The following is a 16,417-nucleotide window of genomic DNA, read 5'->3' on the forward strand; positions in this document are numbered from 1 at the left end:
AGCCATACACTAACACATTTTCCAAGGGCGGCATTTCCTATCCACCATGGAATACCTTCCCTAATGTTTGGAGAGATTGCAGGTACTATGTCAGTATGGGGTTTACTCATTATTGATTTGAGGTTCTAGCTCAGGGGTCAGCAAACTTCCAGCTTAGGGGCCAAGTCTGGCCCTCTGTCTAGTAAGACCCAAAACCTAAGAATGGTTTTTACATTTTTCAGTGGTTGGAGAAAAGGTCAAAAGAAGAACAATATTTTATGCTATGTGAGAATCATATGACATTTAAAATCAGTCCCATCAGTAAAGGTTTGCTGGAAATCAGTCAGGCTCATCTGATTACATATTGTTTGTAGCTACTTTCACAATTCAAGGGCAGAGTTGAATAGTTGCAACAGAGATTGTTAGATCTGTAAAGACTAAAATATTTACTATTTGGCTCTTTACAGAGAAAGTTTGCCAACCCCTGTTCTGACTGGGTACTTCATGCCTTAAGAGACAAGGTGTCTATGGGGCCTTTGCACTTCTAATCTTTATTTATTAGTGTCATCTTTTAAAGCAAACCACATGCATTTTCCAAGCTGGATATTTGTGAGTGTGTGTGTGTGTGTGTGTGTGTGTGTGTGTGTGTGTGTGTGAAAATAGGCTCAACAAAAAATTTACAGTTTTAACCAGTATTTAAGTGTACAATTCAGTGGCAATAAGCATATTTACAAAGTTGCATAACCATCACCATTATCCATTTCCAGAACATTTTTATCATCCCAAACAGAAACTCTGTACTCATTAAACAATAACTCTCCATTCCCCTTTCCTATCAGCTCCTGGTAACCACGACTCTACTTTCGATCTCTATGAATTTGCTTGTTCTAGATCCTTCACATAAATGGAATCATACCATGCGTGACCTTTTGTGCCTGGCCTCTTCTCCTTAGCATAATAGTATCAGGGTTCATTTGTGTTGATTCAGAGCTGCATTCCTTTTAGAAGACCCAGTGGTGCTCTGTTGTGTGGATATGTCACTGGTCATTGATGTTCAGCCAATGCTACATTGTGTGGGATGTGGTTCTCCAGATTCTTAGATGTATGGCATCAGTGGGACTCACAGGCGTGGGCCATCATGCTCAGGTTGAGGTTAAGGGCCGGGAAAGTGAAAGTGTTTGTCACTCAGTTGTGTCCAACTCTTTGCGACCCCATGAACTGTAGCCCACCAGCCTCCGCTGTCCATGGGATTCTCCAGGCAAGAATACTAGAGTTGGTAGTCATTCTCTTCTCCAGGGGATCTTCCCAACCCAGGGATCGAACCCGGGTTTCCCATATTGCAAGCAGACTTTTTACCATCTGAACCACTAGGAAAGCCCCCAACATTTCTCAGACACCTTGCAAACTGTCAATACTTAGCTTGAGGTCACTGATAGTTTTCACATGAGATCATGCTGTATTTCTTTCAATGACATATTATCTCTTGAAAGCTGGCTTTTCCATGGTTGCTGTAACGAAAAGCAAGACCCAAAGAAACCTCAGTGTGGGACAGGAAATGATGGTGGCAGGGGCCAATCAGATTCCAAGACTTTAGAATGTGCAGAGCCTAACAGGCACAGCCATCCCATTAGAAGTAATTGTGGGTGTTAGAAAATAAACATAATATGTTTTTCTTTCAATTTCTGTTTTTTTAATATGCCTACTAAGTTGTTAGGATGTAAATGCTTATTAAGTTGTTTGGACCTGACTAATACATGGAGCTGTTAGGTATTTCTTTTGAACTAGGAGCACTCTGAAAAAATTACTGAGACGTGAAGAGCATATAAATTACGAAAGTGGATGAACTCCTGATCTTGTGAGTTATGTATGTTACTCGTTATGAATATGAACACTTTTTAAATTACACAAAGTCTCTGCAGCATATAAACAATTTCAGCAACAAGCAACGTCACTGCTGTTATAATTCAAGGATAATCAATGTGGCATCACTGGCATCCATAACACAGCATTGATGTGCACAAACTTCTAATATAAGCCTAATTATGAGTGTCCCTTTGCATGAAACTAAAAATATTGAAAACACTGACATTGGGGAGGTGCCCTTGGATCAAAACTCCTAAAGCAGTCAATAATCTATTATGATTTTCATTTTGCAGAAGTAGTGCTATTATTTCAAAAGGCCTCAGAAATCAATTTGGCCTTCAGTATATCTGTGTAATAATGACATCCTAATTAAAAATCCCAATCTGAGTAGTACAAAGGATGATGTTTAATCTCTAATCAATGAGCACCAAGTCCAGAAGTTATAGATGCAATAACCCTTTCTTTTTTTCAGTGAACTTTCCTACTTTTCTCACACTTGGTTTGCTTTTCTCCCTGCAGTTTCAGGAGCCTTTTCTGTCTGGAAACATAGCTGAGGAAGCTGAAACAATTTGGTACACCAAGCACATAAATTAAAGAAAGAAACATCAAAGAAACATATCGTCAGGATGGTGTGGGTTTCTTTTTAATTGGAATTTATAATTGCTCCTAATTGTAGGACATGCTGTAAATGTTACTTTGAGAGCCTGAAGGAGGAGGTGGAGCCCTGTCCACTCCAGCCACATGAGCTATAACCTTGACATTTTAATTAGATATTATTTTGAAATATGTAAAAGGCATTTACATACTCAGCAAAACATATCCTAGATTGTATAATTTGCCCAAGAAGACAAGATGATACACAATTTAAAAAATAATCAAGTTCTCGAAGGAACTGCAGAAATTCTTAAGAGGGGTGGAAGCAGCAAAAACATGTCACCATTGTGAACACATTAAGGTTTTCTAATGTTTTCTCTAGGCAGAGTCTAGCCATCCAGTGTCAGTTGGCAGCATCAGACTACACAGAAAGAGGTGGGTTCTGTTGATTTATTGGCCCCACACACCCATCCTGCAGATAAAAAGAGAGGTCAGAGGAAGGTCAAGAATCTTCACCTTGGAAGGAATTTCTGGTGCCATATTATCCGTCTGCAGGATGATGATTAAAACGATCCCTTAAATTGTCTTCTCATGAGATGCCTTGCGCTTTGATGCTTCAATAAATTAACAATTTAGGACAGAAATTATAGGACACCTGGGACAACCCACCTTCTAAGCTTTGCCATTATAGATTAGCTGTGGGGCTCGATGTGATGGAATTTACTGCTGATATCCAGGAATTGGGGAAATGTACTTATGGAACTCTTCTGGGAGGGAAGTGATGGGATGGAGTGCCCTATCATTCTGCCCAGATTTAAATATTGCTGTAATCTTGCCGAATCCTAGGTCCTACTTGAGACTGATAATCGAGAGGAGCAATGAGTTCTGTAAAATAAAATCTCCATGAGATTCGAAAAAGAAGACAGGGTGGTGAGAGGGGAACTTTTCCATTTGTGAGGTCCTGGACTCCAGACTCTGTCTCAGCCGTCGTGAACATCATGCCCTGGAGACCCTGTGAAAGAGAATGTCTATTTGGAGTGTGGATGCTCTGGCCAGATTTGGAGGCAATCCCCTGGTCGTCAGGCTCCATGGCCCACTGAAGGACTTACTGCCAAAATGTGGATCTGAACTAGAGGATGTGGTCACCACTGAAGTAAGAGACTGGCTGGGCCCCTTACTGAATCCTGCAGGCACCATATGCTCATGACTGCACTGATGGAAGGAAGATTTCTTCCTGCCATTTTAGATTCAGGGCCCCAGCTTGGCCCTGGGAGGTTGGTTGTCTGCTAGGCAATCCACTTCCAGGGGCACTTGTGTCAGTGGCTTTCTCCAGCCTCAAGGGAGTGCCCTGAATTATGTTACTGTACAGGCAGTGTCCGGGGCAGGGAATCCTTGGTGTGTTCATGGGCGGGGTGATGGCAAGGAAGAGAAGAATAAGAGAGAAATGCATTACAGAAGTTTCAGTGGACTCTTAAGGAGATGTGACCACATTCTCACAGCTCCACATCAGTAAAGCAGGTAAATCACATTGGTCTAAAACCCCAGACCTGAAACTCTGGGTAGCTGGGGCACTGGTTGAGTGGAGAAAGAATGAAGACTCCCTTTTGCATGCCATCTTATTGTCTACACTTGGCTCGCCACTCACAACCCTTGGAGAGGCAGGAGTTCCCTGGGTAAAAGAAGAGGGTGGGTCCCCACTCTCTAAGACTGTTGAAGGCTGACCCTTGTGATGACAACAACCAGAACTCTGTTCCCCATTTCTTGTTTTTAACTGTTCATCACATGTAACCCCAGACATTCACTAATAACCACCGTGAGCCAGCTGCCTTTATAGGATGACGCCATGCCCTCCAATACTGGGTTCCAGATCTTCAGCTCACACTACATCTGAGCTTGCTCTAAAAAGCATGGTAATGTTCCCTGTGGAGGCGAGAGAGCATGAAGTGACTTCTATCTGGTCCTCTCCCTGTCTCAAACATGAGGCGTTCTCTCCATTGAGGACAGATGGATTGGACAAGCAGTTCCTGTGATACTTCAAGGAGGAGGCACATCCTTCTTATGGACAGCTTATAAAAGCCCCCCTTGTGTCTAGGACATGACTGTGCTCCTCTGCGCACCTCAACCTAATTTCCTGTGGATTTCAGATCATCTTTTATTTCCAATTATGCTGCTGTTCACATTATCGATTTGGAGGATACAAATGTTGAATGACGAGAGAGAGAGAGAGAGGAAGAGGGGGAGTGGGTGGAGGGAGAAGAATTCCATTTTGCCTGAAGGATAAGATACTCGAAATGCCACCCCATACAGCATGTCTGAAATGTTCATCAACGTGGCAGAGGCTGGCTCAATTATCTCTGTGTCAGATGATTATCTGAGAGCTTAATTTAATCTCCATTATCCTCCCCCGTCATATTTCAATTAAATCTGCTATCAGAGTGTTAACACATCTTTGAACCTGCTATTTCTTCAGTTAATTTTCCACTAAGAGGTGCTGGAGAGTAACAGATGTCATAATTATGCAATTATTAAGTGTATTTGACACTCATTCTCTCAGGATTCTGCGGTTGGGGTTGGAGCATTGGAAAATTAATCTGATGACAATATGCTTCCGTTGTGATCCCGTAACACCACTGCAGGCTGGGGCACTATCCTCCGGCTGTTTCAGACGCTACCGCCAAGAAAAATGCAGGATTAACTGATTGTGCATCAGATTTGTTTCACTTTTGTACATCTGGTAAATCGGATGAGTTCATTAGGCGAGCAGAAGTTCAGAAACAAGGTTTCTTTTTTTTTTTTTCCCCCCTCTTCAAGACCTCAGAAAGCACAGCAAGTACATGGTGAGGTATAGTGCAAAGTTAACAACTGCAGTGTGAAAAGTGGTTAATTGTGGCTTTAAAATCTTGAGATTTAGCTGGGGGTTGGATGTCAACTAACTGTATGGCTTTGGTTACTATGTATCTTCTGTTTGAGTGTCAGTTTCGTGAGGAATGAACAGACTTGACTCTATGGTTTACTATCACTTCCAGTCCTACCATCCAAGGAAAATGGATGAAAACTGTCTATCCTCCTGATAGATAGATAGATAAAAAGATAGTAAATATGGATATAGATAGACACATAGATATAGGTAGATAATCTCTCAGTTCAGTCAGCTGAGTCACTCAGTCATGTCCAACTCTTTGCAACCCCATGGACTGTGGCACGCCAGGCTTCCCTGTCCTTTACTAACTCCCGGAGCTTGCTCAAACTCAAGTATATCAAGTCAGTAATGCCATCCAACCACCTCATTCTCTGTCGTCCCCTTATCCTCCTGCCTTCAATCTTTCCCAGCATCAGGATCTTTTCAAATGAGTCAGTTCTTCGCATCAGGTGGCCAAAGTATTGGAGTTTCAGCTTCAGCATTGGTCCTTCCAATGAATATTTAGGACTGATTTCCTTTGGGATGAACTGGCTGGATTTCCTTGCAGTCCAAGGGACCCTCAAGAGTCTTTTCCAACATCACAGTTCAAAAGCATCAATTCTTTGGCGCTCAGCTTTCTTTATAGTCCAACACTCACATCCATACATGGCTACTGGAAAAACCAAAGCTTTGACTAGATGAAGCTTTGTTGGCAAAGTAATGTCTCTGCTTTTTAATATGCCGTCTAGGTTGGTCATAACTTTTCTTCCAAGGAACAAGTAAAAAATAAAGTCTTTCACCATTTCCATTGTTTCCCCATCAATTTGCCATGAAGTGATGGGACCAGATACCATGATCTTAGCTTTCTGAATGTTGAGTTTTAAGTCAACTTTTTAATTCTCCTTTTTCACTTTTGTCAAGAGGCTCTTTAGTTCTTCTTCACTTTCTGCTATAAGGGTGGTGTCATCTGCATATCTGAGGTTATTGATATTTTTCCTGGCAATCTTGATTCCAGCTTGTGTTTCATCCAACCCAGCATTTTGTATGATGTACTCTGTATATAAGTTAAATAAGCAGGGTGACAATATACAGCCTTGACGTACCTCTTTCTCGATTTGGAAACAGTCTGTTGTTCCATGTCCAGTTCTAACTGTTGCTTCTTGACCTGCATACAGATTCCTCAGGAGGCAGGTCAGATGGCCTGGTATTCCCATCTCTTGAAGAATTTTCCACAGTTTGTTGTGATCTACACAGTCAAAGACTTTGGCATAGTCAGTGAAGCAGAAGTAGGTGTTTTTCTGGAACTATCTCACTTTTTCAACAATCCAATAGATGTTGGCAATTTGATCTCTGGTTCCTCTGCCTTTTCTAAATCCAGCTTGAACAATAATCTCTCAAAATCTTTATATATAGATGATATGGAGATAGATACAGATGTATAGAGATACAAATATATATGGAGATTAAACACAATGTTGTATCTGTCAGAAACTATTTCTATCCACATATCTGGTTCATGTGTAGGAAAAGAGCTGAAAATACCTGAGGAAAGTTGAAGTTAGGAATGAATATGCAACTGGATGTATGATGGTATTTGGGGAAATTTCTTTTTGACATCACCTAAGGTTCTCTATAGTATTAAAGAACATTGGCATGTTCATAAAGACATGGGGTCATCCAGGTGGAGCTCTTGACATTTAAGGACAAGGAAACCACTGTCCAGAGGGGACCTACTCAAGGATATTACCTCCTGGTGACACGATGGGACCAGCTCATCCTGCTCCCAGTCTAGGTTCTTTCCTCTCTGCACTTGGTCTCGTCATCCACATGGATCAGTTTTATATGAGCTCTGAGTCATCTGAGCTCTGAATCAGTTTTACATGAACTTCTGTGGTGTTGGAGAAGACTCTTGAGAGTCCCTTGTACTGCAAGAAGGTCAAACAAATCAATCCTAAAGGAAGTCAGTCCTCAATATTCATTGGAAGGATGGATGTTGAAGCGGAAACTCCAATACTCTGGCCACCTGATGTGAAGAACTGACTCATTGGAAAAAACTCTGATCCTGGGAAAGATTGATGGCAGGAGGAGAAGGGGATAACAGAGGATGAGGTGGTTGGATGGCATCACTGACTCAATGGACATGAGTTTGAGCAAGCTCCAGGAGTTGGTGAAAGACAGGGAAGGCTGGCATGCCACAGTCGATGGAGTCTCAAAGAGCTGGACATAACTGAGCAACTGAACTGACTGACTGACTGAGTTATCAGTCTGCCACAGTCATTCTCCGATCTTCTGCTCCTCATCAAACCTGGACTCTTCACCCTATTACTCTCCCAGTGCTAATCCGTGTGCATAAAAGGTAAACAATGCATATTTTCAACCCAAATGACATACAAATGAGTGTTGCCTGGAACTCTACATTGGATGGAAATCCTATCTGGAGGCCAAATGGATAAATATAGGTCAAAATAAAATTCTCTGGTAAAATCAGTCTTATGATATCCATAGTTTCATGTGTTTACTCACACCCTTTCATCCATGAGGGGTTTTGAGAAAAACCCTGGGATCCTAAGGAGGACATTTAGAAAACCATCATTCATGTCATAATTTTTGCCGAAACAGAATTTCATTGGATGGATGTAGAAAATTCATTCAACTAATCCCCTGATTTTTAATATCTATGCTGTTTCTGACTTTTCATTTAAAAAATGATCTGCAAGAAACTATTATTTGATTTTACAAAAAGTTTCTTTTCATATGAACTGGGTCCTAACCAGTTTCCTGCCTGGAAGGACAACTTTCTTTCCCTCCGTCACTGGGGATTCAGTGACTAAGATGCTCAGCTCCCAGTGCAGGGGGCCCAGGTTCAATCCCTGGTCAGGGAACTAGATCCCACATACCACAACTAAGAGTTTGCATGCTGCAACTAAAGCTTCTTCATGCCGCAATAAAGATGGAAGACCCCAAGTGCTGCAACTAAGACCCAGAGCAGCCAAATAAATACATATTTAAAAAAAAATTAGTCAGAAGGACTTGATGAGGTTGCTTACATTTATCAGTCATGAGACCATTCTCTGGCATCTAGGTCTTTGGAAAGAGTAGATCAGGTCAAAGAGGAGAGAGGATCAAGAGCTTAAATTAAGCCAGCAGGTTTATCCCCCACTGTCTCTCTGTAATGTCCTGTCCCTTTTGTGTGCTGGCCACAGGTTCACGTATTGCAGGCAGGTTTCTTTCCAGCAGCCAGGGAAGAAGCTAACAGCAGAGGGTTTGGTAACATGTGCAAAAGGAAACTGTTTTCTGTTGTTTTCTTTTAACCTAAAAGCTTTCTGTTGGGTATTTTGATAGCCCCTCTCTGTTGTACACTCACTGTTTGGTCCTCCAGACTCATTCTCTACCTTTTTCCACCTTCCTATTAAGTGGTTCCTTTGTCCTCTGCCTTCCCTTTGGAGATTATATCCTTTTCTTAGGGCCACACTGATAATACCATGAACTGAATGGCTGAAAACAAGACAAATTTATTGTGGCACAGTTCTGGAGTCTGGAAGTCCAAAATTAAGGTGGCCTCAAGGCTTTTCTTATTGTTGTTTAGTTGCTAAGCCATGTCCAACAATTTCGTGACCCCATGGACTATAGCCCAAAAGGTTCCTCTGTCCACGGGATTTTCCAGGCAAGAATACTGGAGTGGGTTCCATTTCTTTCTCCAGGGGATCTTCCTAACCCAGGGACGGAACCTGTGTCTCCTGAATTTCCTGCACTGAATGTGGATTCTTTACCATTGAGACACATGGCCTCTGAAACCTCCAGCGAAGAATTCGTCCCTGTGGCTTCCAGTGCCTGGTGCTTGCCAGCAACCTTTGGCTTGAAGATACATTATTGCAATCTCTGACCCCATCATCACATGGCCATTTCCTTCCTATGTCCCTCTGTCTCTGCCTCTCTTCTGTTTTTATATGGACACTAGTCATATTGGATGAAGGGCCTACCCTGCCCCAGTATGCCTTTATCTTAATTGATTACATCTGCTATGATCTTATTTCCAAGTAAGGTCAAGGTCACATTCTGGGGTATTGGAAGTTAGGACATCAACATATCTTTCAGGGAACACAATTCAGCCCTTAATAGAAATACTGACAGCAGAGGGAGGCAGAGAGAAGAGAGAGGTTGGGGTATTTACTTCCCTAGAAAGGATGTTTGTCCCATTCTTCTGCTATTGAAGGCCATACCCTTCATAACACACCCTAGCCCTGGGACTCCTCAGGTGGCCCAGTAGTTGGGAATCCACCCTGCTGAAATGCAAGGGACACTAGTTTGATCCCTGGTCCCAGAAGATCTCACATACTGCAGAGTAACCAAGCTCGTGTGTCATAACTACCGAGCCTGAACTCTAGAACCAGAAACCGGAAACCGGACAAGAGAGGTCCCCTCAGTGAGAAGCCCGAGGCGCTGCAACTGAAGAAAACCCACACAGCAATGAAGACCCAGGGCAGCCAGTAAATAAGTAAATTAATTTGAAAAAAAAAAAATTAAACCACCTGTCAGGGGCTCTGTCCTACAGCTTTTGGGAGGCTGGGGCTTCTTCTCTTTGTCTCTTCCAGTCTAGGGGTGGTAGTAACTTTCTGATTTTCTAGCCCTTCACTTTAGCTTATTGGTTTCCTGTCCTCCAGCTCCCTGAGGTTTTCTTGTGTGTACCACCTCCCTCGTGCAGAAAGTGGAGCTGAATGCATGTCACGTGTCACCATGACGGCTTCCGTGAGCAGCATGTGGATGGAAACCACTCGAGGATGCTGTTCACATGTGGGGCGTGGCGAGGCCTGAGAGTCTGCATTTCTAAACAGCTCACAGGCAATGAGGCGGATGCTGCCAGACCTTCAAGGAAATGGCATCAGCCTAACACCTGGAATTAACAGCAGGGAAGAGAAAGAAGTCACGTATGGAACAGGCTGGATGTGAGCAGGAGTGTGATGAAGTTAGGAAAATTGCATCTTTTATAATGTCTAGAGGCAGAGGCCTCGCCAGACCCTGACTTCAGAACAGTAAATGTTTTGTGAGGTGGGACTGGCACCATTTTTTGGGTGGAGAAGTCAGAACCTTAAAAAAATCACCATTCTTTGCTTCCTCTGACATCTTTTCACTACTGTCCTAACCACATATGAATATATTTTTAAAAGGCTCACATATCACCCTCTATTACTACCCTGGCCACGTCTGAAGAGCAGCTTCCCCCAAGATCTCAAGGACTAGAGTGAGGCCTGGTGGGAGTTGGCACTCTTTTCAGGCTAAGTGGACCCTCTGTAAACTCAGGGGGTTGGGAGGAAGCTCATCTTCTGGGGCCCCAGCAGCTCTTTTTATATCTCTGCTCTTGGAAAGATGGGATAGCCTACCCCCAACATCAATGGAAGGGGCCATTGTAGCTGCATCTCATCTCCCAGAGGTTTAGATTAGAGCTACTCAAGGGGTGGGCCGTGGACTGGTCCTTGCTCTCTCTTGCTTACTCATCCACAAGGAGACAGGACTAGAAAGTAAGAGGAAGCATTGAGAAATATTTCCAGCCATTTGACTTTACTGCAACCTCCAAGTGCTGTGATGGGGAAAAAAAAAAGTTTTTGCAATGGGCTAGAAACAAAAGAAAAAGTCATGGTCTTTCACAGAGCCTTTGAGAAGCAGCTTCTAGAAGCTCTTATCCCAGGGAATGGAAGCCAGGGCAGTTCTGGGATCAGAGAGCTTTGCAAGGTACCAGGGTCTCCCCTTTCTTGGCCTCTCCAGTGGTGTTGTGTGGGTGACAGTCACTCTGCTCTTCCTGGGCTATATGGGGGAGGCGGGCTTCCCAGGTAGCACTAGTGGTAAAGAACCAGCCTGCCAATGCAGGAGATACAGTGAGACACAGTTTCAATCCCTCGGCTGGGAAGATCTCCTGGAGAAGGTCTTGGCAACCCACTCCAGTATTCTTGCCTGGAGAATCCCCTGGACAGAGGAGCCTGGAGGGCTACATTCCATTTGTTCACAGAGTCAGACGCGACTGAGTGATTTAGCATGCATGCATGCAGGGTTGTATACAAATGATCCTCATGTCAGTCCTCCATTTTCACAGCAAACAGTAAAGGCACATGGTTGAGACACCAATGAACGTATTGGCAGTGAACGTATAGATCAAATAAGAGGTGTGTCCCTGGAAGGTCCACCAAAGGAAAGTCCCGTTCATGGTATTAATACTCATGGAACCCAGACAGCCACCTCCAACTCCATGGCAGAAACCCTTTCCCTTTCCTCTTCTAATCCCTCCCTTCTTTCTTTTCCCCCCTTTCCATTCCTTCAGTCCTTTTTGTAAAGCAAGCTCATGAAAGACCGCCCCTTTGGAAGGTTTCATATACGAGAAATTACTATTTTTATGTTCTCCCCCTTAGGGTACACTTCAGCACAATCCATACTATTGTGGGCATTTTTTTCCCTATAATATGTTTGTAGCCAGAATAGGGAACCAGCTTCGAGAAAATTAAACAGAACAAGAGAAGCCATGTGCCCCACAATTAAAGGAAACACTCCAAGTAGCAATAGGAACCCAACAGGACAGTGTGCCGTGCCAAGAGAAAAATGTGCAGCCGGAAAATTTGCCAAGTGTCTCTGATTTGTAAAGATTTTTTTTTTCCATATTTAGGTAAATGAATGTAATTATTTAGTGCCTCCTGCAATTGTAATAGGATTGTGCTTGGACTCTTTCAACATATGGTGCTGCACCAAAATCCTCTCTGAGCAAGGAAAAAAGGTGGGGAGGGGGCGTATCAGGGCTTGGATCCCATTTGCCAGTTTTAACGTTGGAGGTCTGCCTGGCTCTCAGCCAGCTTTGGTGCGGGTTGGGGGTGGGATGCGGTGAGAAAACTAGGGCAGCTGATTTGGGACCTTCCACAAGTGGGTGGGGACAGTGGGTCTATGCGTCCTCCTCTGCTATTATCAGCGTTCCCTCCCTCACAGGCCTGCATGTTCAGTTGGGAAGCCGACCCTATGGACCTGAGTCTCACATGCGTATCATCTCTTCTCTAAGACTCAGATGTAGGGGACAGACCTGTGGACACAGTGAGAGTAGGATAGAGTGGGACGAATGGAAGAGCAGCATCGACATGTATATACTACAATGTGTAAAATCGATAGCCGATGGGAAGTTGCTATATAACCCAGGGAGCCCAGCCTCGTGCTTTGTGATGACCTAGAGGGGTGGGATGGGGTGGAGGGAGGGAGGCTCAAGAGGGAGGGGAGGCCTGTATTAATTATAGCTGATCTGCATTGCTGTATGGCACAAACTAACACAATGTTAAAAAGCATATTTTCCTCCAATAAAAAAATAAAAAAGAAAAAAAAAGTTTTCCAAAAGTTACTGAGAGGAGGAAGCTGAGTTTCTTGACTTTCTCTTAGGTCACCTCATTTTGCAAAGATGTCACCATTGCAAATCCCCAGATCTATGAGCAGGAATCCTTAGGAGGTTGTCCCCATGTCCCAAAGTCTTCCCCATGTGGCCGTCTCATCTACTTAAAACTGTTCATAGCAGATGGCAAATCCACTTAGACCCCAAATATGGATTAGCTCTTTAGAATACAGCCTCTGTTATGTGAGATCAAAGTCCTCATCCACTGCTTGAGAAACAGTAACAGCAAGAACAACATTTAATTTTTTAAAAACCGAGTGTTCAGTTTATATACTAAAGAATACTAGATCAACTGCCTCTTCTGCACAGGGCTTATAATCTCAGAGGACATGTGGTATCAGTATACATAAAGAGAAACCATGGGAGCCGTGATGAATAGAGTGGTGTGGACCTCTCTCTCCAGACCATAGAAAGTTGGGGAGAGAAGAAGGGATTCTACTGCCAAGTGAGTGAGCAGGACTTGCTGAAACAGGTAGAAAGGAAAGATGCATTTCAGATTGTTGATGTCACACAATGCAGAAATAAAACTAGTGTGTTTGAGAGTTAGAGAGCAATGGAGTGTAGAACATCTTGTGGGAAGGAGGGGAGAATGAAGAAGAAGCAGTCTCAGAGAACTGTAAAAGTGAGTTTTCCAAGGACTTTTTAAAAAAATACCCTTTTGTGCTCTGAGATTGCTAGTGCCTATTCCACTATGACAGTTTTCTCCTTATGACATCACTATGCTCCATCACCTATCGGTCATGTATGGATGTGAGAGTTGCACCATAAAGAAGGCTGAGTGCCGAAGAATTGATGCTTTTGAACTGTGGTGTTGAAGAAAACTCTTGAGAGTCCCTGGGACTGCAAGCAGATCAAACTAGTCAACACTAAATGAAATCGGTCCTGAATATTCATTGGAGGGACTGATGCTGAAGCTGAAACTCCAATAATTTGGCCACTTGATGCGAAAAACTGACTCATTGGAAAAAGCCCTGATGCTGGGAAAGATTGAAGGCAGGAGAAAAGGTTGACTGAGGATGAGATGATTGGATGGCATCACCAAGTCTATGGACATGAGTTTGAGCAAGCTTCAGGAGATAGTGAAAGACAGGGAAGCCTGTGTGACGCAGTCCATGGGGTCACAAAGAGTCGGACATTACTGAGTGACTGAACTGAACTAATGCTCCTTCCAGGACTTCACAGGTTGGTTTGGTATTGGATATTAGTCACTCAGTCATTTCCAATTCTTTGCAACCCTATGGACTATAGCTTGCCAGGCTCCTCTGTCCATGGAATTCAAGAATACTGGGGCGAGTTGCCATTCCCTTCTCTGGGGGGGTCTTCCCTATCCAGGGACTGAACCTGGGTCTACCTCATTGCAAGCCGATTCTTTAGCTTCTGAGCCACCAGGGAAGCAGCATGTGGCACTAGTGGTAGAGAATGTGTGTGCCATGCAGGAGATGTAAGAGGCATGGGTTCCATCTCTGGGTCAAGAAGATCCCCTGGGGGAGGGCATAGCAACCCACTCCAGTATTCTTGCCTGGAGAATCCAACAGATAGAGCAGCCTGGTGGGCTACAGTCCATGGGGTAGCAAACAGTTGGACATGACTGAAGCAATTTAACACATACAAAGGCATGCTTCTTCCAGGGGAATTCTTACTTCCCTCCAAGGATAAGCAATGAATTGCTATTTATGTGGGTCTATCAACTGTTGAAGGAATTGGTCTCCATTAAGTGGCAACTCACTCCAGTATTCTTGCCTGGAGAATTCTGTGGACAGAGGAGCCTGGTGGGCTGCTGTCCATGGGGTTGCACAGAGTCAGATATGACTGAAGAGACTTAGCATGCATGCATGCAGTGATCCTTGGCCTCCACTGTAGGCCTTGGGAACAGCCCTCTTGCTCTGATGGGAGCACCCTGGGCTGGAAGCTGACATCTGCAGCTGAGTGTCCTGGTGTCTGTGGAAGTGACCGAACAGGTTGCTTCCATGTCCATCTCAGATGCTCTGATCACTGACAGCCAGCAAAGCTGGATCGTGGTGTTCATGGACCCAGGTTCTGAGGAGAAAACTGCATTTCTTAGGTTGTATGTCTGAAGCCCCAGCTAAGGCACCAAAGGAATGCTTTCAAGCTTCTGGGAACCATCAGAGACTCTAGAACATTTCTCCATTACTTCCAGGCAAATTCCAGACTGTGCAAGTTTCCAAGAGAGGGGACCAATGCTCTCTTGCCATACAATACTCCTCCCACCACTTTGGCCTTAACAGTCTGATAGTGTAGAAAAGAAAGGACTATACTTTAATAAAATACCAAGAATGAGGAGGACACACGAGTCGGTGCTATGGAAAAAATGATGTGAAGATGTGGTCAACAAGACTCAGGGGCAGCTCGTGCTTGACAAGTATTCAGTACTTAGTGATTATCAGCTGAATGGCTACTATACAAATGGATGGGTGAAATGTTGAGTCCTGGGTTCTGGACCTGAGCTTGTCTTTAATATTTTATGATGTTGTCAAGTCATATACCCTCTAGGATTCTCTTTTTATCTGTGAAATGGGTAGACCCCTCTGTTTTCTTTGCTTCAACAATGATCAAATGAAATTATGGATGTAGGCATCCTGCTACTAGAGCTGGTGCTGGCAAGGAAAGGGAAGGCCATGCTCACTGCTGCTCACACTGTTTATTGACAGATTCTCTGGGTTAACATCTGTCTGACTATAATATTCAAAACACCATCTAAACTATAGTGTGAATTTTTACCCTTTAGCTCTCCTAACACTGGATCTCCAAGTAGATCTGAACGATTTGAATTGCTTTTTCTGTGAAAGCAAGGTAAAATACAGAGGTGAGAGATTATCAATGAATACTGACTTTCCATCCTAGGATGCCTACTCCATGTCTACCAGGACCCTTAATACCTGAACTTTAATTATCCTAATAATTGTCTCTATGACCTCCCCTTTTGTGGTAGCTCTCTGGCCTAAAGAAGATTGTAAATATAGAAGAACAGATCTTCTTTGTAGAGCATCTACCCTTTTCCATACATTCAGCAAATATTTTTAAGTTGCTGCTAATGTGCTGGCCATGTGATAAGTGAGAGATATTAAATCCTTATTTGTACAAGCTGATAGTCATGCTGGAATAGCAAATAGATGTTTTTCTGAGTGCCAACTTCAATAATCTGGTAATAAGTACAATGTTAAGAAGGTTTCTGAGACCATGTGAAGACAGATTAAAATGTCTCATAATCAATTAACAAGTTTTCCCAATGGGCATAGTAGGGATAGCAGCAATATATTTCATTATATTAATAACTTTTGAAAAAAAAGGGGTTGAATGTCCCTCTGGGCTTCTCAAGTGGCGCTAGTGGTAAAGAATCCACCTGCCAACGCAGGAGACACAAGGGACTGGGACTTGATCCCTGGGTCAGGAAGAGTCCCTGGAGTAGGAAACAGCAAACCATTCCAGTATTCTTGCCTGGAGAATTCCATGGACAGAGAAACCTGGTGGGCTGTGGCCCATGGGGTCACAAACAGTTGGACACGACAGAGCACACACACACACACACACAAACACACGCACGCATGCATACACACTCACTAAACTCAATCTCTAGGACTGAATGTCACTCTACTTGGATAATAGCTGCTGTAAACAATTTCCCAGTATGACAACTTCATCAAAATAAAAGT

Source organism: Muntiacus reevesi, chromosome 2, assembly GCF_963930625.1.
Source record: "Muntiacus reevesi chromosome 2, mMunRee1.1, whole genome shotgun sequence".
In the NCBI taxonomy this organism is placed as follows: Eukaryota; Metazoa; Chordata; class Mammalia; order Artiodactyla; family Cervidae; genus Muntiacus; species Muntiacus reevesi.